The sequence below is a fragment of the Dicentrarchus labrax genome, unplaced genomic scaffold (assembly GCF_905237075.1).
Source record: "Dicentrarchus labrax unplaced genomic scaffold, dlabrax2021, whole genome shotgun sequence".
NCBI classification, from domain to species: domain Eukaryota; kingdom Metazoa; phylum Chordata; class Actinopteri; family Moronidae; genus Dicentrarchus; species Dicentrarchus labrax.
In genome coordinates, this window is record NW_026136706.1 from 2698109 (window position 1) to 2718644 (window position 20536).

A 20536-nucleotide genomic window follows, 5' to 3' on the forward strand; every position below is an offset into this window, starting at 1 on the left:
AGAGACTACCTCCAGAATGTGAGTGGAGAGGATGGAATGGCCTGCCAGCAGTCCTGACCTCAACCCCACTGAACACTTGTGGGATCAGCTTGGGCGTGCTGTTCGTGCCAGAGTGACCAACACAACCACGTTGGCTGACTTGCGACAGATGCTGGTTGAAGAATGGGATGCCATCCCACAGCAGTGTGTGACCAGGCTGGTGACCAGCATGAGGAGGAGGTGCCAGGCTGTTGTGGCTGTGTATGGTTCTTCCACACGCTACTGAGGCTCCTGTTTGTGAAATGAATAAATTGTTAAATTGCCAATATGTCTTGTTTCTTCAAACTTCAATCATCCAATCCACCAAACACCAAACGAGTCAATGGCAGAATAACCTGTTTGGCATTGGCAGAGAAGATTTGGCAATTTTTTCATGGGCGCAACCCACATACTCAGCTCTGCTGCTCATCCCACAAGTGCATGTTCCTTACAAATGGGGCACCATTTGTAAGGGAACTAAACAGGCTTTCCAACGGTATAAGATTTATTGCCAAAAAGCATTGTTACCACAGAGAAATAAACTACCAAACACAAATTTCCTTACTTTTGTGCTAAGTTTAGATAGATAGAAAGAAAGATAGATAGATAGAAAGATAGATAGATAGATAGAAAGAAAGATAGATAGATAGATAGATAGATAGATAGATAGATAGATAGATAGATAGATAGATAGATAGATAGATCCCCAAAGGGAAATTGGGTCGTCATAGCAGCCAGGTACATTTAAATACAATACAATAAAATACAACAATAGAATAAAATACTTAGGTAGAAAAGATAAAAAAGTATAGGTATATAAGGTGCAAAGAAGTTGTAGTTGCAAGATGGTGGTAATAGTAGTGATGATATGATGGTAGTGTTATTTTTAATAACAGTATATAATAATAAAAATGATAATGATAATAATATAATAATAATGATAATATGTATATACAATATGTACACACGAGATATGATATGATATATAGCATATGTATAATAGATACTTGACTATACAAGAAAGATATACGTACAATAAATAATATATTATATATTGTAATATAATAATAATAATTATTATTATTAAAATAATAATTATTAGGAAACTCCTGAATCTTTAGCCTGAACTGATGGTCACAGTGAAATAAGAACCAGATCCTCTTCCACTGAACCCAGCTGAATCTCCAAAACTCAATGAATCAGTACTTTAGGAGCTTCTCCAGGTTTCTGAAGGTGCCATTGACAGTATATACAATGGACAGAGCTCCCTGGATAACCCTAATGGTGTGATTTAGGACTCCCCTGAAGTCGACACAAAAGCGGGGAGTGCCATCCTTCACAGGAGTCTCAACCAGTCAGGAGGTGCAAGCAGAACGAGATACTTCTATGAAGCTGTTGCTGAGCAATGTCTAAATTTGTTGTTCAACTGAATTTGTAAGAAAAGCACCCTATACATTTTGACTAGCTTAGTTGCATTTCTCTCTGTGGCGCAATCGGCCAGCGCGCTCGGCTGTTAACCGAGAGGATGGTGGGTCGAGCCCACCCAGGGACGTTCAAAAAATTGGTCCTCCTCTGAAGAACAACCTTTAGGCATTGTCTATCAATCTTGGTAATATACTAGTTGGTGCTACCATGTCCAATTTCACCTCCCTTAGACCCTTGAAGCTCAAGCCACGTTCTGCCTTGTGTTTCCACAGGCCTCAAATGTGCTTGCTTTTCTGCTCCATATCTCTTCCTAGATCCCGAAAATGAGTCGGTTTTGTTTGTTGTGTCACGTTGCTCTGGCAAAACCTGGCGCCGTGGCTTAGTTGGTTAAAGTGCCTGTCTAGTAAACAGGAGATCCTGGGTTCGAATCCCAGCGGTGCCTGCTTTAGTTCTTTGAAACACCCTGCTGACAGTGGTGAACTCCTAAATCTTTAGCCTGAACTCCACTAATGGTCAGAACCAGATCCTCTTCCACTGAAGTGAGCTGTAGTCAAATAAATCAGGAGTTTAGCAGCTTGAAGTAGGAAACTCCTGAATCTTTAGCCTGAACTGATGGTCACAGTGAAGTCAGAACCAGATCCTCTTCCACTGAACCCAGCTGGAACTCCGAGGCTCAATAAATCAGGAGTTTAGGAGCTTCTCCAGGTTTCTGCAGGTGCCATTGACAGTATATACAATGGACAGAGCTCCCTGGATAACCCTAATGGTGTGATTTAGGACTCCCCTGAAGTCCACACAAAAGTGGAGAGTGCCATCCTTCTCAGGGGTCTCAACCAGTCAGGAGAGCAGAACTAGATGATTCTATGAAGCTGTTGCTGAGCAATGTCTAAATTTGTTGTTCAACCGACATTGTAAGAAAAGCACACTATACATTTTGACGGGTTCAGCTGAATTTGTCTCTGTGGCGCAATCGGCCAGCGCGCTCGGCTGTTAACCGAGAGGATGGTGGTTCGAGCCCACCCAGGGACGCTCATAAATTGTTCCTCTGAAGTACAGTTTTTAGGCATTGTCTATCAATAATATAGGTAATATACTAGTTGGTGCTACCTTGTCCAATTTCACCTCGCGTTAGACCCTTGAAGCTCAAGCCATGTTCTGCCTTGGGTTTCCACAGGCCTCAAATGTGCTTTTTTTTTTTTTTCTTCTGACGCACAACGCAGAGTACTAACCTCTATACGATCACGGCTGCTTGGTTTACTTAGTGCCTCCTTGTTGGACTGAGTGTCTCCACGTCGTGACAGCGCAGTGCGGAGAGGACAAACCCGGACTCGGGACAGAACTTTGGCGTGGAGCAACGCCTGGACATGCCAAAAAGAGGCTTGAGCCAGTCCTCGTTAGTATAGTGGACAGTATCTCCGCCTGTCACGCGGAAGACCGGGGTTCGATTCCCCGACGGGGAGTTTCCTTTTAGATCACCTGCTGATCTTTCGGCGACAAAAAGGAAAAAAACACAGCTGCGCTAAGCGTGGGCTTGCGTCAAGCTGAGGCTACGCTTACCTTAACTTTACTCCTTTTTGCGTGTGTCTGATATTTTGACTGAGTACACTTTGATTTTGATACTGAGTAGAGTTGGATTTTGATTCTGAGCACAGTTTGATATGTAAACGGTAGCAGGGGGAATGACACAAAAGAAGACCGGGTTCTAATTTCTGCCGTGACCCGGATTCGAACCGGGGTTGCTGCGGCCACAACGCAGAGTACTCACCTCTATACGATCACGGCTGCTTGGTTTGCTTAGTGCCTCCTTGTTGGACTGAGAGTCTCTTCACCTCCCTTAGACCCTTGAAGCTCAAGCCATGTTCTGCCTTGTGTTTCCACAGGCCTCAAATGTGCTTGTTTTTCTGCTCCATATCTCATCCTAGATCCCGAAAACGAGTCGGTTTTGTTACTTGTGTCACTGTGTTCCTGCCAAAACTGGCGCCGTGGCTTAGTTGGTTAAAGTGCCTGTCTTGTAAACAGGAGATCCTGGGTTCGAATCCCAGCGGTGCCTGATTTGAGTTCTTTGAAACACCCTGCTGACAGTAGTGAACTCCTGAATCTTTAGCCTGAACTGAGGGTCAGGGTGAAGTCAGAAGCAGGAGGGCTGAAACTGAAACGAGCTGAAACTCAGAGGCTCAACAGATAAGGAGTTTAGGAGCTTCTCCAGGTTTCTGAAGGTACCATTGGCAGTATCTACAATGGACAGAGCCTCCTTCTCCTCCTAGCTTGTGAAAAATAACACGCCCATTACAAACTGAGACTCATTGGCCCACTGGTGTTGCTTGTGGAAACTCAGTGGGGTCACAGTCTCAAACCATTGTATGTCAGGCATGACTGCTTGGGGCAATCAACAGCAGAAGTGGAAGTTTCTATGAAGTTGTTGCTGAGCAATGTCCTAATGTGTTGTTCAACAGACATTGTAAGAAAAGCACACTATAGATTTTGACGGCCATAGCGTTATGTGTCTCTGTGGCGCAATCGGCCAGCGCGCTCGGCTGTTAACCGAGAGGATGGTGGTTCGAGCCCACCCAGGGACGTTCAAAAAATTGGTCCTCCTCTGAAGAACAACCTTTAGGCATTGTCTATCAATCTTGGTAATATACTAGTTGGTGCTACCATGTCCAATTTCACCTCCCTTAGACCCTTGAAGCTCAAGCCACGTTCTGCCTTGTGTTTCCACAGGCCTCAAATGTTCTGCTCCATATCTCTTCCTAGATCCCGAAAATGAGTCGGTTTTGTTTGTTGTGTCACTTTGCTCTGGCAAAACCTGGCGCCGTGGCTTAGTTGGTTAAAGTGCCTGTCTAGTAAACAGGAGATCCTGGGTTCGAATCCCAGCGGTGCCTGCTTTAGTTCTTTGAAACACCCTGCTGACAGTGGTGAACTCCTAAATCTTTAGCCTGAACTCCACTAATGGTCAGAACCAGATCCTCTTCCACTGAAGTGAGCTGTAGTCAAATAAATCAGGAGTTTAGCAGCTTGAAGTAGGAAACTCCTGAATCTTTAGCCTGAACTGATGGTCACAGTGAAGTCAGAACCAGATCCTCTTCCACTGAACCCAGCTGGAACTCCGAGGCTCAATAAATCAGGAGTTTAGGAGCTTCTCCAGGTTTCTGCAGGTGCCATTGACAGTATATACAATGGACAGAGCTCCCTGGATAACCCTAATGGTGTGATTTAGGACTCCCCTGAAGTCCACACAAAAGTGGAGAGTGCCATCCTTCTCAGGGGTCTCAACCAGTCAGGAGAGCAGAACTAGATGATTCTATGAAGCTGTTGCTGAGCAATGTCTAAATTTGTTGTTCAACCGACATTGTAAGAAAAGCACACTATACATTTTGACGGGTTCAGCTGAATTTGTCTCTGTGGCGCAATCGGCCAGCGCGCTCGGCTGTTAACCGAGAGGATGGTGGTTCGAGCCCACCCAGGGACGCTCATAAATTGTTCCTCTGAAGTACAGTTTTTAGGCATTGTCTATCAATAATATAGGTAATATACTAGTTGGTGCTACCTTGTCCAATTTCACCTCGCGTTAGACCCTTGAAGCTCAAGCCATGTTCTGCCTTGGGTTTCCACAGGCCTCAAATGTGCTTTTTTTTTTTTTTCTGCTGACGCACAACGCAGAGTACTAACCTCTATACGATCACGGCTGCTTGGTTTACTTAGTGCCTCCTTGTTGGACTGAGTGTCTCCACGTCGTGACAGCATAGTTTGAGCTTTGACTATCGAGGAACCACTGTTTTATCTGTAAGGGATTCCTAAATGATGTGTTACAAAGGCTAGTCAAGTTTCACCGAAGGTTCATCCATCCATCATTCTGTGTTTTCTTCGGCAACAAATTTCCAAAGAAAGATCATTAGCACCTACCACTACAAACAAAAGAGCCTTCACTGGTTCTAGGTGCTTTTGGGACGTGTACATGGCTGTGACTGAAAATGCTTCTAGTACATGCTGAAAGGCCACTATCTTTCCAAAGAAAGCTAATTAGCGCCTAACACAACCAACAAAAGGCCCTGGATGAGGGTATTGACTGAAAGCGAGCAGGTCCAAAGGCTTCTAGTATATATCGTAACCCCTTGGGGTTAGCGTTTGAACCTTTACAGGTTTTCAGTACATGGTATGTATGCGTACGTAATTAACAAGCTAAAGCCTTCCTCGAGCTAGCCAGGAGTCGAACCTAGAATCTTCTGATCCGTAGTCAGACGCGTTATCCATTGCGCCACTAGCCCTCCACGGGGCATGCTGGACAGATCAGCGAGCCATATCAGTAGGAAGAAAAACTAAAAACAAGAGTTCTGCAGTTGGCTTGGATGTGTTTCTTGTTAAGACTTCCTACCCATCAATAACCGCACTGGCTGCTGAAGTGGCTGGATGGAAGCCCTCTACTCCCTCCGTGAGTTTGCGCCCTTTGTGCTGGTTTGTGTTTGCGTTCCACCGCAGGCCAGCGTGCAGGAGGCACAATGCAAGCTCGACTAGCAGATATTGCGTGCGGAGAGGACAAACCCGGACTCGGGACAGAACTTTGGCGTGGAGCAACGCGTGGACATGCCAAAAAGAGGCTTGAGCCAGTCCTCGTTAGTATAGTGGACAGTATCTCCGCCTGTCACGCGGAAGACCGGGGTTCGATTCCCCGACGGGGAGTTTCCTTTTAGATCACCTGCTGATCTTTCGGCGACAAAAAGGAAAAAAACACAGCTGCACTAAGCGTGGGCTTGCGTCAAGCTGAGGCTACGCTTACCTTAACTTTACTCCTTTTTGCGTGTGTCTGATATTTTGACTGAGTACACTTTGATTTTGATACTGAGTAGAGTTGGATTTTGATTCTGAGCACAGTTTGATATGTAAACGGTAGCAGGGGGAACGACACAAAAGAAGACCGGGTTCTAATTTCTGCCGTGACCCGGATTCGAACCGGGGTTGCTGCGGCCACAACGCAGAGTACTAACCTCTATACGATCACGGCTGCTTGGTTTGCTTAGTGCCTCCTTGTTGGACTGAGAGTCTCTTCACCTCCCTTAGACCCTTGAAGCTCAAGCCATGTTCTGCCTTGTGTTTCCACAGGCCTCAAATGTGCTTGTTTTTCTGCTCCATATCTCATCCTAGATCCCGAAAACGAGTCAGTTTTGTTACTTGTGTCACTGTGTTCCTGCCAAAACTGGCGCCGTGGCTTAGTTGGTTAAAGTGCCTGTCTTGTAAACAGGAGATCCTGGGTTCGAATCCCAGCGGTGCCTGATTTGAGTTCTTTGAAACACCCTGCTGACAGTAGTGAACTCCTGAATCTTTAGCCTGAACTGAGGGTCAGGGTGAAGTCAGAAGCAGGAGGGCTGAAACTGAAACGAGCTGAAACTCAGAGGCTCAACAGATAAGGAGTTTAGGAGCTTCTCCAGGTTTCTGAAGGTACCATTGGCAGTATCTACAATGGACAGAGCCTCCTTCTCCTCCTAGCTTGTGAAAAATAACACGCCCATTACAAACTGAGACTCATTGGCCCACTGGTGTTGCTTGTGGAAACTCAGTGGGGTCACAGTCTCAAACCATTGTATGTCAGGCATGACTGCTTGGGGCAATCAACAGCAGAAGTGGAAGTTTCTATGAAGTTGTTGCTGAGCAATGTCCTAATGTGTTGTTCAACAGACATTGTAAGAAAAGCACACTATAGATTTTGACGGCCATAGCGTTATGTGTCTCTGTGGCGCAATCGGCCAGCGCGCTCGGCTGTTAACCGAGAGGATGGTGGTTCGAGCCCACCCAGGGACGTTCAAAAAATTGGTCCTCCTCTGAAGAACAACCTTTAGGCATTGTCTATCAATCTCGGTAATATACTAGTTGGTGCTACCATGTCCAATTTCACCTCCCTTAGACCCTTGAAGCTCAAGCCACGTTCTGCCTTGTGTTTCCACAGGCCTCAAATGTGCTTGCTTTTCTGCTCCATATCTCTTCCTAGATCCCGAAAATGAGTCGGTTTTGTTTGTTGTGTCACTTTGCTCTGGCAAAACCTGGCGCCGTGGCTTAGTTGGTTAAAGTGCCTGTCTAGTAAACAGGAGATCCTGGGTTCGAATCCCAGCGGTGCCTGCTTTAGTTCTTTGAAACACCCTGCTGACAGTGGTGAACTCCTAAATCTTTAGCCTGAACTCCACTAATGGTCAGAACCAGATCCTCTTCCACTGAAGTGAGCTGTAGTCAAATAAATCAGGAGTTTAGCAGCTTGAAGTAGGAAACTCCTGAATCTTTAGCCTGAACTGATGGTCACAGTGAAGTCAGAACCAGATCCTCTTCCACTGAACCCAGCTGGAACTCCGAGGCTCAATAAATCAGGAGTTTAGGAGCTTCTCCAGGTTTCTGCAGGTGCCATTGACAGTATATACAATGGACAGAGCTCCCTGGATAACCCTAATGGTGTGATTTAGGACTCCCCTGAAGTCCACACAAAAGTGGAGAGTGCCATCCTTCTCAGGGGTCTCAACCAGTCAGGAGAGCAGAACTAGATGATTCTATGAAGCTGTTGCTGAGCAATGTCTAAATTTGTTGTTCAACCGACATTGTAAGAAAAGCACACTATACATTTTGACGGGTTCAGCTGAATTTGTCTCTGTGGCGCAATCGGCCAGCGCGCTCGGCTGTTAACCGAGAGGATGGTGGTTCGAGCCCACCCAGGGACGCTCATAAATTGTTCCTCTGAAGTACAGTTTTTAGGCATTGTCTATCAATAATATAGGTAATATACTAGTTGGTGCTACCTTGTCCAATTTCACCTCGCGTTAGACCCTTGAAGCTCAAGCCATGTTCTGCCTTGGGTTTCCACAGGCCTCAAATGTGCTTTTTTTTTTTTTCTGCTGACGCACAACGCAGAGTACTAACCTCTATACGATCACGGCTGCTTGGTTTACTTAGTGCCTCCTTGTTGGACTGAGTGTCTCCACGTCGTGACAGCATAGTTTGAGCTTTGACTATCGAGGAACCACTGTTTTATCTGTAAGGGATTCCTAAATAATGTGTTACAAAGGCTAGTCAAGTTTCACCGAAGGTTCATCCATCCATCATTCTGTGTTTTCTTCGGCAACAAATTTCCAAAGAAAGATCATTAGCACCTACCACTACAAACAAAAGAGCCTTCACTGGTTCTAGGTGCTTTTGGGACGTGTACATGGCTGTGACTGAAAATGCTTCTAGTACATGCTGAAAGGCCACTATCTTTCCAAAGAAAGCTAATTAGCGCCTAACACAACCAACAAAAGGCCCTGGATGAGGGTATTGACTGAAAGCGAGCAGGTCCAAAGGCTTCTAGTACATATCGTAACCCCTTGGGGTTAGCGTTTGAACCTTTACAGGTTTTCAGTACATGGTATGTATGCGTACGTAATTAACAAGCTAAAGCCTTCCTCGAGCTAGCCAGGAGTCGAACCTAGAATCTTCTGATCCGTAGTCAGACGCGTTATCCATTGCGCCACTAGCCCTCCACGGGGCATACTGGACAGATCAGCGAGCCATATCAGTAGGAAGAAAAACTAAAAACAAGAGTTCTGCAGTTGGCTTGGATGTGTTTCTTGTTAAGACTTCCTACCCATCAATAACCGCACTGGCTGCTGAAGTGGCTGGATGGAAGCCCTCTACTCCCTCCGTGAGTTTGCGCCCTTTGTGCTGGTTTGTGTTTGCGTTCCACCGCAGGCCAGCGTGCAGGAGGCACAATGCAAGCTCGACTAGCAGATATTGCGTGCGGAGAGGACAAACCCGGACTCGGGACAGAACTTTGGCGTGGAGCAAAGCGTGGACATGCCAAAAAGAGGCTTGAGCCAGTCCTCGTTAGTATAGTGGACAGTATCTCCGCCTGTCACGCGGAAGACCGGGGTTCGATTCCCCGACGGGGAGTTTCCTTTTAGATCACCTGCTGATCTTTCGGCGACAAAAAGGAAAAAAACACAGCTGCGCTAAGCGTGGGCTTGCGTCAAGCTGAGGCTACGCTTACCTTAACTTTACTCCTTTTTGCGTGTGTCTGATATTTTGACTGAGTACACTTTGATTTTGATACTGAGTAGAGTTGGATTTTGATTCTGAGCACAGTTTGATATGTAAACGGTAGCAGGGGGAACGACACAAAAGAAGACCGGGTTCTAATTTCTGCCGTGACCCGGATTCGAACCGGGGTTGCTGCGGCCACAACGCAGAGTACTAACCTCTATACGATCACGGCTGCTTGGTTTGCTTAGTGCCTCCTTGTTGGACTGAGAGTCTCTTCACCTCCCTTAGACCCTTGAAGCTCAAGCCATGTTCTGCCTTGTGTTTCCACAGGCCTCAAATGTGCTTGTTTTTCTGCTCCATATCTCATCCTAGATCCCGAAAACGAGTCGGTTTTGTTACTTGTGTCACTGTGTTCCTGCCAAAACTGGCGCCGTGGCTTAGTTGGTTAAAGTGCCTGTCTTGTAAACAGGAGATCCTGGGTTCGAATCCCAGCGGTGCCTGATTTGAGTTCTTTGAAACACCCTGCTGACAGTAGTGAACTCCTGAATCTTTAGCCTGAACTGAGGGTCAGGGTGAAGTCAGAAGCAGGAGGGCTGAAACTGAAACGAGCTGAAACTCAGAGGCTCAACAGATAAGGAGTTTAGGAGCTTCTCCAGGTTTCTGAAGGTACCATTGGCAGTATCTACAATGGACAGAGCCTCCTTCTCCTCCTAGCTTGTGAAAAATAACACGCCCATTACAAACTGAGACTCATTGGCCCACTGGTGTTGCTTGTGGAAACTCAGTGGGGTCACAGTCTCAAACCATTGTATGTCAGGCATGACTGCTTGGGGCAATCAACAGCACAAGTGGAAGTTTCTATGAAGTTGTTGCTGAGCAATGTCCTAATGTGTTGTTCAACAGACATTGTAAGAAAAGCACACTATAGATTTTGACGGCCATAGCGTTATGTGTCTCTGTGGCGCAATCGGCCAGCGCGCTCGGCTGTTAACCGAGAGGATGGTGGTTCGAGCCCACCCAGGGACGTTCAAAAAATTGGTCCTCCTCTGAAGAACAACCTTTAGGCATTGTCTATCAATCTTGGTAATATACTAGTTGGTGCTACCATGTCCAATTTCACCTCCCTTAGACCCTTGAAGCTCAAGCCACGTTCTGCCTTGTGTTTCCACAGGCCTCAAATGTGCTTGCTTTTCTGCTCCATATCTCTTCCTAGATCCCGAAAATGAGTCGGTTTTGTTTGTTGTGTCACTTTGCTCTGGCAAAACCTGGCGCCGTGGCTTAGTTGGTTAAAGTGCCTGTCTAGTAAACAGGAGATCCTGGGTTCGAATCCCAGCGGTGCCTGCTTTAGTTCTTTGAAACACCCTGCTGACAGTGGTGAACTCCTAAATCTTTAGCCTGAACTCCACTAATGGTCAGAACCAGATCCTCTTCCACTGAAGTGAGCTGTAGTCAAATAAATCAGGAGTTTAGCAGCTTGAAGTAGGAAACTCCTGAATCTTTAGCCTGAACTGATGGTCACAGTGAAGTCAGAACCAGATCCTCTTCCACTGAACCCAGCTGGAACTCCGAGGCTCAATAAATCAGGAGTTTAGGAGCTTCTCCAGGTTTCTGCAGGTGCCATTGACAGTATATACAATGGACAGAGCTCCCTGGATAACCCTAATGGTGTGATTTAGGACTCCCCTGAAGTCCACACAAAAGTGGAGAGTGCCATCCTTCTCAGGGGTCTCAACCAGTCAGGAGAGCAGAACTAGATGATTCTATGAAGCTGTTGCTGAGCAATGTCTAAATTTGTTGTTCAACCGACATTGTAAGAAAAGCACACTATACATTTTGACGGGTTCAGCTGAATTTGTCTCTGTGGCGCAATCGGCCAGCGCGCTCGGCTGTTAACCGAGAGGATGGTGGTTCGAGCCCACCCAGGGACGCTCATAAATTGTTCCTCTGAAGTACAGTTTTTAGGCATTGTCTATCAATAATATAGGTAATATACTAGTTGGTGCTACCTTGTCCAATTTCACCTCGCGTTAGACCCTTGAAGCTCAAGCCATGTTCTGCCTTGGGTTTCCACAGGCCTCAAATGTGCTTTTTTTTTTTTTTTCTGCTGACGCACAACGCAGAGTACTAACCTCTATACGATCACGGCTGCTTGGTTTACTTAGTGCCTCCTTGTTGGACTGAGTGTCTCCACGTCGTGACAGCATAGTTTGAGCTTTGACTATCGAGGAACCACTGTTTTATCTGTAAGGGATTCCTAAATGATGTGTTACAAAGGCTAGTCAAGTTTCACCGAAGGTTCATCCATCCATCATTCTGTGTTTTCTTCGGCAACAAATTTCCAAAGAAAGATCATTAGCACCTACCACTACAAACAAAAGAGCCTTCACTGGTTCTAGGTGCTTTTGGGACGTGTACATGGCTGTGACTGAAAATGCTTCTAGTACATGCTGAAAGGCCACTATCTTTCCAAAGAAAGCTAATTAGCGCCTAACACAACCAACAAAAGGCCCTGGATGAGGGTATTGACTGAAAGCGAGCAGGTCCAAAGGCTTCTAGTATATATCGTAACCCCTTGGGGTTAGCGTTTGAACCTTTACAGGTTTTCAGTACATGGTATGTATGCGTACGTAATTAACAAGCTAAAGCCTTCCTCGAGCTAGCCAGGAGTCGAACCTAGAATCTTCTGATCCGTAGTCAGACGCGTTATCCATTGCGCCACTAGCCCTCCACGGGGCATGCTGGACAGATCAGCGAGCCATATCAGTAGGAAGAAAAACTAAAAACAAGAGTTCTGCAGTTGGCTTGGATGTGTTTCTTGTTAAGACTTCCTACCCATCAATAACCGCACTGGCTGCTGAAGTGGCTGGATGGAAGCCCTCTACTCCCTCCGTGAGTTTGCGCCCTTTGTGCTGGTTTGTGTTTGCGTTCCACCGCAGGCCAGCGTGCAGGAGGCACAATGCAAGCTCGACTAGCAGATATTGCGTGCGGAGAGGACAAACCCGGACTCGGGACAGAACTTTGGCGTGGAGCAACGCGTGGACATGCCAAAAAGAGGCTTGAGCCAGTCCTCGTTAGTATAGTGGACAGTATCTCCGCCTGTCACGCGGAAGACCGGGGTTCGATTCCCCGACGGGGAGTTTCCTTTTAGATCACCTGCTGATCTTTCGGCGACAAAAAGGAAAAAAACACAGCTGCGCTAAGCGTGGGCTTGCGTCAAGCTGAGGCTACGCTTACCTTAACTTTACTCCTTTTTGCGTGTGTCTGATATTTTGACTGAGTACACTTTGATTTTGATACTGAGTAGAGTTGGATTTTGATTCTGAGCACAGTTTGATATGTAAACGGTAGCAGGGGGAACGACACAAAAGAAGACCGGGTTCTAATTTCTGCCGTGACCCGGATTCGAACCGGGGTTGCTGCGGCCACAACGCAGAGTACTAACCTCTATACGATCACGGCTGCTTGGTTTGCTTAGTGCCTCCTTGTTGGACTGAGAGTCTCTTCACCTCCCTTAGACCCTTGAAGCTCAAGCCATGTTCTGCCTTGTGTTTCCACAGGCCTCAAATGTGCTTGTTTTTCTGCTCCATATCTCATCCTAGATCCCGAAAACGAGTCGGTTTTGTTACTTGTGTCACTGTGTTCCTGCCAAAACTGGCGCCGTGGCTTAGTTGGTTAAAGTGCCTGTCTTGTAAACAGGAGATCCTGGGTTCGAATCCCAGCGGTGCCTGATTTGAGTTCTTTGAAACACCCTGCTGACAGTAGTGAACTCCTGAATCTTTAGCCTGAACTGAGGGTCAGGGTGAAGTCAGAAGCAGGAGGGCTGAAACTGAAACGAGCTGAAACTCAGAGGCTCAACAGATAAGGAGTTTAGGAGCTTCTCCAGGTTTCTGAAGGTACCATTGGCAGTATCTACAATGGACAGAGCCTCCTTCTCCTCCTAGCTTGTGAAAAATAACACGCCCATTACAAACTGAGACTCATTGGCCCACTGGTGTTGCTTGTGGAAACTCAGTGGGGTCACAGTCTCAAACCATTGTATGTCAGGCATGACTGCTTGGGGCAATCAACAGCACAAGTGGAAGTTTCTATGAAGTTGTTGCTGAGCAATGTCCTAATGTGTTGTTCAACAGACATTGTAAGAAAAGCACACTATAGATTTTGACGGCCATAGCGTTATGTGTCTCTGTGGCGCAATCGGCCAGCGCGCTCGGCTGTTAACCGAGAGGATGGTGGTTCGAGCCCACCCAGGGACGTTCAAAAAATTGGTCCTCCTCTGAAGAACAACCTTTAGGCATTGTCTATCAATCTTGGTAATATACTAGTTGGTGCTACCATGTCCAATTTCACCTCCCTTAGACCCTTGAAGCTCAAGCCACGTTCTGCCTTGTGTTTCCACAGGCCTCAAATGTGCTTGCTTTTCTGCTCCATATCTCTTCCTAGATCCCGAAAATGAGTCGGTTTTGTTTGTTGTGTCACTTTGCTCTGGCAAAACCTGGCGCCGTGGCTTAGTTGGTTAAAGTGCCTGTCTAGTAAACAGGAGATCCTGGGTTCGAATCCCAGCGGTGCCTGCTTTAGTTCTTTGAAACACCCTGCTGACAGTGGTGAACTCCTAAATCTTTAGCCTGAACTCCACTAATGGTCAGAACCAGATCCTCTTCCACTGAAGTGAGCTGTAGTCAAATAAATCAGGAGTTTAGCAGCTTGAAGTAGGAAACTCCTGAATCTTTAGCCTGAACTGATGGTCACAGTGAAGTCAGAACCAGATCCTCTTCCACTGAACCCAGCTGGAACTCCGAGGCTCAATAAATCAGGAGTTTAGGAGCTTCTCCAGGTTTCTGCAGGTGCCATTGACAGTATATACAATGGACAGAGCTCCCTGGATAACCCTAATGGTGTGATTTAGGACTCCCCTGAAGTCCACACAAAAGTGGAGAGTGCCATCCTTCTCAGGGGTCTCAACCAGTCAGGAGAGCAGAACTAGATGATTCTATGAAGCTGTTGCTGAGCAATGTCTAAATTTGTTGTTCAACCGACATTGTAAGAAAAGCACACTATACATTTTGACGGGTTCAGCTGAATTTGTCTCTGTGGCGCAATCGGCCAGCGCGCTCGGCTGTTAACCGAGAGGATGGTGGTTCGAGCCCACCCAGGGACGCTCATAAATTGTTCCTCTGAAGTACAGTTTTTAGGCATTGTCTATCAATAATATAGGTAATATACTAGTTGGTGCTACCTTGTCCAATTTCACCTCGCGTTAGACCCTTGAAGCTCAAGCCATGTTCTGCCTTGGGTTTCCACAGGCCTCAAATGTGCTTTTTTTTTTTTTCTGCTGACGCACAACGCAGAGTACTAACCTCTATACGATCACGGCTGCTTGGTTTACTTAGTGCCTCCTTGTTGGACTGAGTGTCTCCACGTCGTGACAGCATAGTTTGAGCTTTGACTATCGAGGAACCACTGTTTTATCTGTAAGGGATTCCTAAATGATGTGTTACAAAGGCTAGTCAAGTTTCACCGAAGGTTCATCCATCCATCATTCTGTGTTTTCTTCGGCAACAAATTTCCAAAGAAAGATCATTAGCACCTACCACTACAAACAAAAGAGCCTTCACTGGTTCTAGGTGCTTTTGGGACGTGTACATGGCTGTGACTGAAAATGCTTCTAGTACATGCTGAAAGGCCACTATCTTTCCAAAGAAAGCTAATTAGCGCCTAACACAACCAACAAAAGGCCCTGGATGAGGGTATTGACTGAAAGCGAGCAGGTCCAAAGGCTTCTAGTACATATCGTAACCCCTTGGGGTTAGCGTTTGAACCTTTACAGGTTTTCAGTACATGGTATGTATGCGTACGTAATTAACAAGCTAAAGCCTTCCTCGAGCTAGCCAGGAGTCGAACCTAGAATCTTCTGATCCGTAGTCAGACGCGTTATCCATTGCGCCACTAGCCCTCCACGGGGCATGCTGGACAGATCAGCCAGCCATATCAGTAGGAAGAAAAACTAAAAACAAGAGTTCTGCAGTTGGCTTGGATGTGTTTCTTGTTAAGACTTCCTACCCATCAATAACCGCACTGGCTGCTGAAGTGGCTGGATGGAAGCCCTCTACTCCCTCCGTGAGTTTGCGCCCTTTGTGGTGGTTTGTGTTTGCGTTCCACCGCAGGCCAGCGTGCAGGAGGCACAATGCAAGCTCGACTAGCAGATATTGCGTGCGGAGAGGACAAACCCGGACTCGGGACAGAACTTTGGCGTGGAGCAAAGCGTGGACATGCCAAAAAGAGGCTTGAGCCAGTCCTCGTTAGTATAGTGGACAGTATCTCCGCCTGTCACGCGGAAGACCGGGGTTCGATTCCCCGACGGGGAGTTTCCTTTTAGATCACCTGCTGATCTTTCGGCGACAAAAAGGAAAAAAACACAGCTGCGCTAAGCGTGGGCTTGCGTCAAGCTGAGGCTACGCTTACCTTAACTTTACTCCTTTTTGCGTGTGTCTGATATTTTGACTGAGTACACTTTGATTTTGATACTGAGTAGAGTTGGATTTTGATTCTGAGCACAGTTTGATATGTAAACGGTAGCAGGGGGAACGACACAAAAGAAGACCGGGTTCTAATTTCTGCCGTGACCCGGATTCGAACCGGGGTTGCTGCGGCCACAACGCAGAGTACTAACCTCTATACGATCACGGCTGCTTGGTTTGCTTAGTGCCTCCTTGTTGGACTGAGAGTCTCTTCACCTCCCTTAGACCCTTGAAGCTCAAGCCATGTTCTGCCTTGTGTTTCCACAGGCCTCAAATGTGCTTGTTTTTCTGCTCCATATCTCATCCTAGATCCCGAAAACGAGTCGGTTTTGTTACTTGTGTCACTGTGTTCCTGCCAAAACTGGCGCCGTGGCTTAGTTGGTTAAAGTGCCTGTCTTGTAAACAGGAGATCCTGGGTTCGAATCCCAGCGGTGCCTGATTTGAGTTCTTTGAAACACCCTGCTGACAGTAGTGAACTCCTGAATCTTTAGCCTGAACTGAGGGTCAGGGTGAAGTCAGAAGCAGGAGGGCTGAAACTGAAACGAGCTGAAACTCAGAGGCTCAACAGATAAGGAGTTTAGGAGCTTCTCCAGGTTTCTGAAGGTACCATTGGCAGTATCTACAATGGACAGAGCCTCCTTCTCCTCCTAGCTTGTGAAAAATAACACGCCCATTACAAACTGAGACTCATTGGCCCACTGGTGTTGCTTGTGGAAACTCAGTGGGGTCACAGTCTCAAACCATTGTATGTCAGGCATGACTGCTTGGGGCAATCAACAGCACAAGTGGAAGTTTCTATGAAGTTGTTGCTGAGCAATGTCCTAATGTGTTGTTCAACAGACATTGTAAGAAAAGCACACTATAGATTTTGACGGCCATAGCGTTATGTGTCTCTGTGGCGCAATCGGCCAGCGCGCTCGGCTGTTAACCGAGAGGATGGTGGTTCGAGCCCACCCAGGGACGTTCAAAAAATTGGTCCTCCTCTGAAGAACAACCTTTAGGCATTGTCTATCAATCTTGGTAATATACTAGTTGGTGCTACCATGTCCAATTTCACCTCCCTTAGACCCTTGAAGCTCAAGCCACGTTCTGCCTTGTGTTTCCACAGGCCTCAAATGTGCTTGCTTTTCTGCTCCATATCTCTTCCTAGATCCCGAAAATGAGTCGGTTTTGTTTGTTGTGTCACTTTGCTCTGGCAAAACCTGGCGCCGTGGCTTAGTTGGTTAAAGTGCCTGTCTAGTAAACAGGAGATCCTGGGTTCGAATCCCAGCGGTGCCTGCTTTAGTTCTTTGAAACACCCTGCTGACAGTGGTGAACTCCTAAATCTTTAGCCTGAACTCCACTAATGGTCAGAACCAGATCCTCTTCCACTGAAGTGAGCTGTAGTCAAATAAATCAGGAGTTTAGCAGCTTGAAGTAGGAAACTCCTGAATCTTTAGCCTGAACTGATGGTCACAGTGAAGTCAGAACCAGATCCTCTTCCACTGAACCCAGCTGGAACTCCGAGGCTCAATAAATCAGGAGTTTAGGAGCTTCTCCAGGTTTCTGCAGGTGCCATTGACAGTATATACAATGGACAGAGCTCCCTGGATAACCCTAATGGTGTGATTTAGGACTCCCCTGAAGTCCACACAAAAGTGGAGAGTGCCATCCTTCTCAGGGGTCTCAACCAGTCAGGAGAGCAGAACTAGATGATTCTATGAAGCTGTTGCTGAGCAATGTCTAAATTTGTTGTTCAACCGACATTGTAAGAAAAGCACACTATACATTTTGACGGGTTCAGCTGAATTTGTCTCTGTGGCGCAATCGGCCAGCGCGCTCGGCTGTTAACCGAGAGGATGGTGGTTCGAGCCCACCCAGGGACGCTCATAAATTGTTCCTCTGAAGTACAGTTTTTAGGCATTGTCTATCAATAATATAGGTAATATACTAGTTGGTGCTACCTTGTCCAATTTCACCTCGCGTTAGACCCTTGAAGCTCAAGCCATGTTCTGCCTTGGGTTTCCACAGGCCTCAAATGTGCTTTTTTTTTTTTTCTGCTGACGCACAACGCAGAGTACTAACCTCTATACGATCACGGCTGCTTGGTTTACTTAGTGCCTCCTTGTTGGACTGAGTGTCTCCACGTCGTGACAGCATAGTTTGAGCTTTGACTATCGAGGAACCACTGTTTTATCTGTAAGGGATTCCTAAATGATGTGTTACAAAGGCTAGTCAAGTTTCACCGAAGGTTCATCCATCCATCATTCTGTGTTTTCTTCGGCAACAAATTTCCAAAGAAAGATCATTAGCACCTACCACTACAAACAAAAGAGCCTTCACTGGTTCTAGGTGCTTTTGGGACGTGTACATGGCTGTGACTGAAAATGCTTCTAGTACATGCTGAAAGGCCACTATCTTTCCAAAGAAAGCTAATTAGCGCCTAACACAACCAACAAAAGGCCCTGGATGAGGGTATTGACTGAAAGCGAGCAGGTCCAAAGGCTTCTAGTACATATCGTAACCCCTTGGGGTTAGCGTTTGAACCTTTACAGGTTTTCAGTACATGGTATGTATGCGTACGTAATTAACAAGCTAAAGCCTTCCTCGAGCTAGCCAGGAGTCGAACCTAGAATCTTCTGATCCGTAGTCAGACGCGTTATCCATTGCGCCACTAGCCCTCCACGGGGCATGCTGGACAGATCAGCCAGCCATATCAGTAGGAAGAAAAACTAAAAACAAGAGTTCTGCAGTTGGCTTGGATGTGTTTCTTGTTAAGACTTCCTACCCATCAATAACCGCACTGGCTGCTGAAGTGGCTGGATGGAAGCCCTCTACTCCCTCCGTGAGTTTGCGCCCTTTGTGGTGGTTTGTGTTTGCGTTCCACCGCAGGCCAGCGTGCAGGAGGCACAATGCAAGCTCGACTAGCAGATATTGCGTGCGGAGAGGACAAACCCGGACTCGGGACAGAACTTTGGCGTGGAGCAAAGCGTGGACATGCCAAAAAGAGGCTTGAGCCAGTCCTCGTTAGTATAGTGGACAGTATCTCCGCCTGTCACGCGGAAGACCGGGGTTCGATTCCCCGACGGGGAGTTTCCTTTTAGATCACCTGCTGATCTTTCGGCGACAAAAAGGAAAAAAACACAGCTGCGCTAAGCGTGGGCTTGCGTCAAGCTGAGGCTACGCTTACCTTAACTTTACTCCTTTTTGCGTGTGTCTGATATTTTGACTGAGTACACTTTGATTTTGATACTGAGTAGAGTTGGATTTTGATTCTGAGCACAGTTTGATATGTAAACGGTAGCAGGGGGAACGACACAAAAGAAGACCGGGTTCTAATTTCTGCCGTGACCCGGATTCGAACCGGGGTTGCTGCGGCCACAACGCAGAGTACTAACCTCTATACGATCACGGCTGCTTGGTTTGCTTAGTGCCTCCTTGTTGGACTGAGAGTCTCTTCACCTCCCTTAGACCCTTGAAGCTCAAGCCATGTTCTGCCTTGTGTTTCCACAGGCCTCAAATGTGCTTGTTTTTCTGCTCCATATCTCATCCTAGATCCCGAAAACGAGTCGGTTTTGTTACTTGTGTCACTGTGTTCCTGCCAAAACTGGCGCCGTGGCTTAGTTGGTTAAAGTGCCTGTCTTGTAAACAGGAGATCCTGGGTTCGAATCCCAGCGGTGCCTGATTTGAGTTCTTTGAAACACCCTGCTGACAGTAGTGAACTCCTGAATCTTTAGCCTGAACTGAGGGTCAGGGTGAAGTCAGAAGCAGGAGGGCTGAAACTGAAACGAGCTGAAACTCAGAGGCTCAACAGATAAGGAGTTTAGGAGCTTCTCCAGGTTTCTGAAGGTACCATTGGCAGTATCTACAATGGACAGAGCCTCCTTCTCCTCCTAGCTTGTGAAAAATAACACGCCCATTACAAACTGAGACTCATTGGCCCACTGGTGTTGCTTGTGGAAACTCAGTGGGGTCACAGTCTCAAACCATTGTATGTCAGGCATGACTGCTTGGGGCAATCAACAGCAGAAGTGGAAGTTTCTATGAAGTTGTTGCTGAGCAATGTCCTAATGTGTTGTTCAACAGACATTGTAAGAAAAGCACACTATAGATTTTGACGGCCATAGCGTTATGTGTCTCTGTGGCGCAATCGGCCAGCGCGCTCGGCTGTTAACCGAGAGGATGGTGGTTCGAGCCCACCCAGGGACGTTCAAAAAATTGGTCCTCCTCTGAAGAACAACCTTTAGGCATTGTCTATCAATCTTGGTAATATACTAGTTGGTGCTACCATGTCCAATTTCACCTCCCTTAGACCCTTGAAGCTCAAGCCACGTTCTGCCTTGTGTTTCCACAGGCCTCAAATGTGCTTGCTTTTCTGCTCCATATCTCTTCCTAGATCCCGAAAATGAGTCGGTTTTGTTTGTTGTGTCACTTTGCTCTGGCAAAACCTGGCGCCGTGGCTTAGTTGGTTAAAGTGCCTGTCTAGTAAACAGGAGATCCTGGGTTCGAATCCCAGCGGTGCCTGCTTTAGTTCTTTGAAACACCCTGCTGACAGTGGTGAACTCCTAAATCTTTAGCCTGAACTCCACTAATGGTCAGAACCAGAT

At 46.8% G+C, this 20536-nt stretch overlaps 1 protein-coding gene and 43 non-coding genes across 48 annotated transcripts in view; 32 read left to right on the plus strand and 12 right to left on the minus strand.

Moving 5' to 3' along the window:
• The first annotated feature begins 1496 nt into the window (after positions 1-1496).
• Positions 1497-1570, plus strand: trnan-guu (transfer RNA asparagine (anticodon GUU)). Its single transcript has one exon. It is a non-coding gene; the product is annotated as a tRNA-Asn (tRNA).
• A 241-nt stretch (positions 1571-1811) lies between these two features.
• trnat-agu (transfer RNA threonine (anticodon AGU)) lies at positions 1812-1885 on the plus strand. Its single transcript has one exon. It is a non-coding gene; the product is annotated as a tRNA-Thr (tRNA).
• A 513-nt stretch (positions 1886-2398) lies between these two features.
• trnan-guu (transfer RNA asparagine (anticodon GUU)) lies at positions 2399-2472 on the plus strand. The gene has a single exon. It is a non-coding gene; the product is annotated as a tRNA-Asn (tRNA).
• Positions 2473-2831: 359 nt separating this feature from the next.
• On the plus strand, positions 2832-2903 carry trnad-guc (transfer RNA aspartic acid (anticodon GUC)). Its single transcript has one exon. It is a non-coding gene; the product is annotated as a tRNA-Asp (tRNA).
• Positions 2904-3153: 250 nt separating this feature from the next.
• trnah-gug (transfer RNA histidin (anticodon GUG)) lies at positions 3154-3225 on the minus strand. The gene has a single exon. It is a non-coding gene; the product is annotated as a tRNA-His (tRNA).
• A 194-nt stretch (positions 3226-3419) lies between these two features.
• On the plus strand, positions 3420-3493 carry trnat-ugu (transfer RNA threonine (anticodon UGU)). The gene has a single exon. It is a non-coding gene; the product is annotated as a tRNA-Thr (tRNA).
• A 452-nt stretch (positions 3494-3945) lies between these two features.
• Positions 3946-4019, plus strand: trnan-guu (transfer RNA asparagine (anticodon GUU)). The gene has a single exon. It is a non-coding gene; the product is annotated as a tRNA-Asn (tRNA).
• Positions 4020-4251: 232 nt separating this feature from the next.
• trnat-agu (transfer RNA threonine (anticodon AGU)) lies at positions 4252-4325 on the plus strand. Its single transcript has one exon. It is a non-coding gene; the product is annotated as a tRNA-Thr (tRNA).
• Positions 4326-4838: 513 nt separating this feature from the next.
• On the plus strand, positions 4839-4912 carry trnan-guu (transfer RNA asparagine (anticodon GUU)). Its single transcript has one exon. It is a non-coding gene; the product is annotated as a tRNA-Asn (tRNA).
• Positions 4913-5635: 723 nt separating this feature from the next.
• Positions 5636-5708, minus strand: trnar-acg (transfer RNA arginine (anticodon ACG)). Its single transcript has one exon. It is a non-coding gene; the product is annotated as a tRNA-Arg (tRNA).
• Positions 5709-5924: 216 nt separating this feature from the next.
• Positions 5925-20536, minus strand: part of ifngr2 (interferon gamma receptor 2) — a 139032-nt gene continuing 124420 nt past the window's right edge. Inside the window, exon 8 of one of the 5 annotated variants that reach the window (XM_051402993.1) lies at positions 5925-5935. The gene's annotated coding sequence lies outside the window, so the exon portion shown is untranslated. Of the gene's footprint in view, positions 5936-9149; positions 9161-12376; positions 12388-15601; positions 15613-18826; positions 18838-20536 lie in introns of those variants that run through there. The other 4 variants (XM_051402994.1, XM_051402995.1, XM_051402996.1 and 1 more) reach the window with 4 other exon arrangements.
• Positions 6049-6120, plus strand: trnad-guc (transfer RNA aspartic acid (anticodon GUC)). The gene has a single exon. It is a non-coding gene; the product is annotated as a tRNA-Asp (tRNA).
• Positions 6371-6442, minus strand: trnah-gug (transfer RNA histidin (anticodon GUG)). The gene has a single exon. It is a non-coding gene; the product is annotated as a tRNA-His (tRNA).
• On the plus strand, positions 6637-6710 carry trnat-ugu (transfer RNA threonine (anticodon UGU)). The gene has a single exon. It is a non-coding gene; the product is annotated as a tRNA-Thr (tRNA).
• Positions 7163-7236, plus strand: trnan-guu (transfer RNA asparagine (anticodon GUU)). Its single transcript has one exon. It is a non-coding gene; the product is annotated as a tRNA-Asn (tRNA).
• Positions 7478-7551, plus strand: trnat-agu (transfer RNA threonine (anticodon AGU)). Its single transcript has one exon. It is a non-coding gene; the product is annotated as a tRNA-Thr (tRNA).
• On the plus strand, positions 8065-8138 carry trnan-guu (transfer RNA asparagine (anticodon GUU)). Its single transcript has one exon. It is a non-coding gene; the product is annotated as a tRNA-Asn (tRNA).
• trnar-acg (transfer RNA arginine (anticodon ACG)) lies at positions 8861-8933 on the minus strand. The gene has a single exon. It is a non-coding gene; the product is annotated as a tRNA-Arg (tRNA).
• trnad-guc (transfer RNA aspartic acid (anticodon GUC)) lies at positions 9274-9345 on the plus strand. Its single transcript has one exon. It is a non-coding gene; the product is annotated as a tRNA-Asp (tRNA).
• On the minus strand, positions 9596-9667 carry trnah-gug (transfer RNA histidin (anticodon GUG)). Its single transcript has one exon. It is a non-coding gene; the product is annotated as a tRNA-His (tRNA).
• trnat-ugu (transfer RNA threonine (anticodon UGU)) lies at positions 9862-9935 on the plus strand. The gene has a single exon. It is a non-coding gene; the product is annotated as a tRNA-Thr (tRNA).
• Positions 10388-10461, plus strand: trnan-guu (transfer RNA asparagine (anticodon GUU)). Its single transcript has one exon. It is a non-coding gene; the product is annotated as a tRNA-Asn (tRNA).
• trnat-agu (transfer RNA threonine (anticodon AGU)) lies at positions 10703-10776 on the plus strand. The gene has a single exon. It is a non-coding gene; the product is annotated as a tRNA-Thr (tRNA).
• On the plus strand, positions 11290-11363 carry trnan-guu (transfer RNA asparagine (anticodon GUU)). The gene has a single exon. It is a non-coding gene; the product is annotated as a tRNA-Asn (tRNA).
• On the minus strand, positions 12088-12160 carry trnar-acg (transfer RNA arginine (anticodon ACG)). Its single transcript has one exon. It is a non-coding gene; the product is annotated as a tRNA-Arg (tRNA).
• trnad-guc (transfer RNA aspartic acid (anticodon GUC)) lies at positions 12501-12572 on the plus strand. Its single transcript has one exon. It is a non-coding gene; the product is annotated as a tRNA-Asp (tRNA).
• trnah-gug (transfer RNA histidin (anticodon GUG)) lies at positions 12823-12894 on the minus strand. The gene has a single exon. It is a non-coding gene; the product is annotated as a tRNA-His (tRNA).
• Positions 13089-13162, plus strand: trnat-ugu (transfer RNA threonine (anticodon UGU)). The gene has a single exon. It is a non-coding gene; the product is annotated as a tRNA-Thr (tRNA).
• On the plus strand, positions 13615-13688 carry trnan-guu (transfer RNA asparagine (anticodon GUU)). The gene has a single exon. It is a non-coding gene; the product is annotated as a tRNA-Asn (tRNA).
• On the plus strand, positions 13930-14003 carry trnat-agu (transfer RNA threonine (anticodon AGU)). Its single transcript has one exon. It is a non-coding gene; the product is annotated as a tRNA-Thr (tRNA).
• Positions 14517-14590, plus strand: trnan-guu (transfer RNA asparagine (anticodon GUU)). The gene has a single exon. It is a non-coding gene; the product is annotated as a tRNA-Asn (tRNA).
• On the minus strand, positions 15313-15385 carry trnar-acg (transfer RNA arginine (anticodon ACG)). Its single transcript has one exon. It is a non-coding gene; the product is annotated as a tRNA-Arg (tRNA).
• trnad-guc (transfer RNA aspartic acid (anticodon GUC)) lies at positions 15726-15797 on the plus strand. Its single transcript has one exon. It is a non-coding gene; the product is annotated as a tRNA-Asp (tRNA).
• trnah-gug (transfer RNA histidin (anticodon GUG)) lies at positions 16048-16119 on the minus strand. The gene has a single exon. It is a non-coding gene; the product is annotated as a tRNA-His (tRNA).
• trnat-ugu (transfer RNA threonine (anticodon UGU)) lies at positions 16314-16387 on the plus strand. Its single transcript has one exon. It is a non-coding gene; the product is annotated as a tRNA-Thr (tRNA).
• trnan-guu (transfer RNA asparagine (anticodon GUU)) lies at positions 16840-16913 on the plus strand. The gene has a single exon. It is a non-coding gene; the product is annotated as a tRNA-Asn (tRNA).
• On the plus strand, positions 17155-17228 carry trnat-agu (transfer RNA threonine (anticodon AGU)). Its single transcript has one exon. It is a non-coding gene; the product is annotated as a tRNA-Thr (tRNA).
• Positions 17742-17815, plus strand: trnan-guu (transfer RNA asparagine (anticodon GUU)). Its single transcript has one exon. It is a non-coding gene; the product is annotated as a tRNA-Asn (tRNA).
• Positions 18538-18610, minus strand: trnar-acg (transfer RNA arginine (anticodon ACG)). The gene has a single exon. It is a non-coding gene; the product is annotated as a tRNA-Arg (tRNA).
• Positions 18951-19022, plus strand: trnad-guc (transfer RNA aspartic acid (anticodon GUC)). Its single transcript has one exon. It is a non-coding gene; the product is annotated as a tRNA-Asp (tRNA).
• Positions 19273-19344, minus strand: trnah-gug (transfer RNA histidin (anticodon GUG)). The gene has a single exon. It is a non-coding gene; the product is annotated as a tRNA-His (tRNA).
• On the plus strand, positions 19539-19612 carry trnat-ugu (transfer RNA threonine (anticodon UGU)). Its single transcript has one exon. It is a non-coding gene; the product is annotated as a tRNA-Thr (tRNA).
• On the plus strand, positions 20065-20138 carry trnan-guu (transfer RNA asparagine (anticodon GUU)). Its single transcript has one exon. It is a non-coding gene; the product is annotated as a tRNA-Asn (tRNA).
• On the plus strand, positions 20380-20453 carry trnat-agu (transfer RNA threonine (anticodon AGU)). The gene has a single exon. It is a non-coding gene; the product is annotated as a tRNA-Thr (tRNA).